This window comes from Sarcophilus harrisii, chromosome 1 (genome assembly GCF_902635505.1).
Source record: "Sarcophilus harrisii chromosome 1, mSarHar1.11, whole genome shotgun sequence".
Lineage (NCBI taxonomy): Eukaryota > Metazoa > Chordata > Mammalia > Dasyuromorphia > Dasyuridae > Sarcophilus > Sarcophilus harrisii.
Window position 1 is genome coordinate 655,927,968 of NC_045426.1, and position 3,126 is coordinate 655,931,093.

General features: G+C 37.2%; 1 non-coding gene across 1 annotated transcript; it reads left to right on the forward strand.

Annotated features, from left to right (window-relative positions):
- The first annotated feature begins 2,659 nt into the window (after positions 1-2,659).
- Positions 2,660-2,731, forward strand: TRNAM-CAU. The gene has a single exon. It is a non-coding gene; the product is annotated as a tRNA-Met (tRNA).
- The last annotated feature ends 395 nt before the right edge of the window (positions 2,732-3,126 follow it).

Sequence of the window (3,126 nt, forward strand, 5' to 3'; positions counted from 1 at the left end):
TGGAACTTACATTCTAATAAAGAAAAATAACATAAATAGTGTTTTAGGAGTTTCAGACTGGTGTTTTGCCTTGGGAAGATACAGTAATGGTGACTAGTCATAGGACAATTGATGAACTTGTCCTTATCAGAAATGATTGTACTGACTTGATTTCTGTTCTCATAATGAAGATGGAAATAATAGGTTCATAATAACATGGCAAGAAGATGGCTGGAGAGCAGCATGGTAGTTCTAGGGCCTACTAATTATGGTGACCTTTCACCATTAGAGAGTCTTAGGAAATCTGTCCTTAAAGCACAGTTATTTGATGATTTTATCAGTGACTTAGAAGATTCAGTGCTCGTCCTTATCAGGTTTTCATATAATAGACAACAGAGAACGATAACTACACCTTGTGCCAAAATCCAGAAAGATCACAACAATAGGACGATGGAGCAAATCTTACTTTAGTAACAGGTGACTAACCAATGAAAGTCAAATTCTTATGAGCATGTGCAGCAAATTCTGTTGATTTCTCATTTAGAGTATGATCGTGTGTTTTATGACTGTTTCCTGTCACTGATATGTGGCAAAAAGAAGTCTGTGATTATATACTGAATCAAAAATAAGTGTCTATAGAAAAGACTCCGATAAAGATAATTCAGTCCTTTTCTTTCCCAGATACCAAGCAAAAAGAATGGATTTCTGACTGGTAAAAAGATCTTATTCCCTCTCTCACCTGGAGCTTCCATGAAGCAATGAACATATAGGATGGTTATTTTTTCTGTTTCTGTTTTATTTATTCTTTCCTGATCTGAAGAAAGGTGTATTAGAGAAAGGTACAACCCTGTGAGTTGCTGGGAAAACTATCTCAAGAGAAGAGGGGATGAAGAAATGTGTTAAGCTTGGAGAAGATTTAGGGGGAACACCTTTGCTGTCTTCAAATATTGAAGGTTTGTCCTGCAAAAGAGAACTCAGACTTGTTATGCCTAACACCTGAGGATCAAGGACTGGAAGATGCAGAGAAGTTTTTTTGGGCTCCAAATAAAATAGCTCCTAATCATTAAAATGACTTACCTTGGGAAACAAAAGATCTTCTCTGAAGGTCTTCAAACAGAAACTTACTGAACAATTGCTAGGATGTTGTACAAAGAGATTTCTATTCATATATATGTAGACTCTAGTTCTCCTCAAGTTCATGATTTTCCTCAAGTTCATGTCCAAGTGAGATTCAATAAGCATTTATGAAGTACCTACCAAAGTCTGATGATATAAAGAAAACAAACAAAACTTTTTAAACCAATCCCTGCTCTCAAGGAAATCACAATCTAATGGATAGACAATATTGAAACCAATAAGTACAAGTAACATATAAAGAGGATAATTTGGAAGTAATCAACAGAAGAGGGTTAGAGGCCATCCAGAGATGATGGGGCCTCTGCTCCTCCAAAGATTTAATAGAGTTAAAAGAGATGAGGCAGAAGAAGCTCAAGGAATTGGGACAAGAAATGGGAAAGGAAGAGAAATTGGCTCTGAGCATTGTCCTTTGAGGATGGGGGGGGGGGGGGGGGGGGGGGGGGAGGGGGAGGGAGAAGTGGAGGGAGGGTGTTGATGTAACCATATGAGAGAGCTTGTGTGTTTTAATGGTAACCTAAATAGGAAAGGACTGTGCATAAACAAATTAAAGGGAGGGTGGGGGAGGAGGGAAGGGAGATCTTTTCCAGTTTTTCCCTAGACTCAAGGTTCTTTGAGTTCAGATCTCACTCTCCCATCTAGAAGCCACTAATGACTCAACTTTTTGTTTCTGAAGAGTTTTCTCAGAATCTTCATGATGGTCACCTAAGGGCTGCTAAACAGAGAGGAATAAAACTTAATAAGTAGTCTAGTAATAACTAGATTCTTCAGTATATTCTCTTCTCTCCTTTTCTTTATCTTCTTTATTCATCTCTGGTCCTACTTCCCATCAGATCTTTTAACATGAAAAAAAAAATGGCAAAGGAAGATAATGAAGAATAGGTAGAGTTGAGAAATAACTTGAATTTTAAAATGAGAAATGTCAAGACAGTTATGTGTGTGTGTGTGTGTATAATATAAACACACACACATATATATACATATGTTTATAACAGCATATTTCATTTTCTGGGAAATTAAATAAGCTATATTTTAAATATATATGTATACATACATATATACACATACATTTATAACAGCATCTTAGAAACTAAGCTACATTTTAAATATATGTGTGTGTATGTGTGTCTAAAGGAAATGCCTAAAGAAAAATAATATCTATTTTTAAAGCTTTTTATTTTCAAAAATATGTGTCTAGATAGTTTTTTAACATTCACCCTGGCAAAACCTTGTGTTCCAAATATATATGTGTGTGTGTGTGTGTGTTAAACCTGTGCAATTCTTCTATATTTCTATATATTCCATATTTCCTTCTTCCAATCCAAAAGGGAAAAAAAATGAGAAGGAAAACAAAATGCAAGCAAACAACAAAAAGAGTGAAAATACAATGTTGGGATCCACATTCAGTTCCCACAGTCCTTTCTCTGGGTGCAGATGGCTTTCTCTATCACAACACCATTGAAAATAGCCTGAATCACCTCACTAGTGAAAATAGCTACGGAAAACAACACCTATTAAGAGCACTTTTTAAACCCCATTGTCACGTAGCAGAGTGGCGCAGCGGAAGCGTGCTGGGCCCATAACCCAGAGGTCGATGGATCGAAACCATCCTCTGCTAGTAGCATTTATGTTCCAATACAAAGGTAGAGATTTTATTTAGCCTTAATACCATAAAAGATGCTAAGTAATCGAAATATTGATGGGAGTCCGGAACTTCCTCTCCATTCATGAGAAAAAGCAAAACAAAAAAAGCCTGTTGAGTTTCAGTTCAGCCTGGGGCGCAGAAAAAAAGTGCCCAGGAAAACAAGATTCAAAACTAAAATCCTATTTCTCTTAGCCTCCGCCAAAACTGCACCCAAGATGGAAACAAACCAAAATACACCTTCTCCCGATTCAAAGAGGGTCGTTGCCAAGGCGATGTACAAATGGGAAGAATCTAGAAGTGGCAACGGGGAGAAAAAGGAGGAGAGGGTCCTAGTCACTTAGTTTTGCAGGAGCGCCAGAAGACTGCCA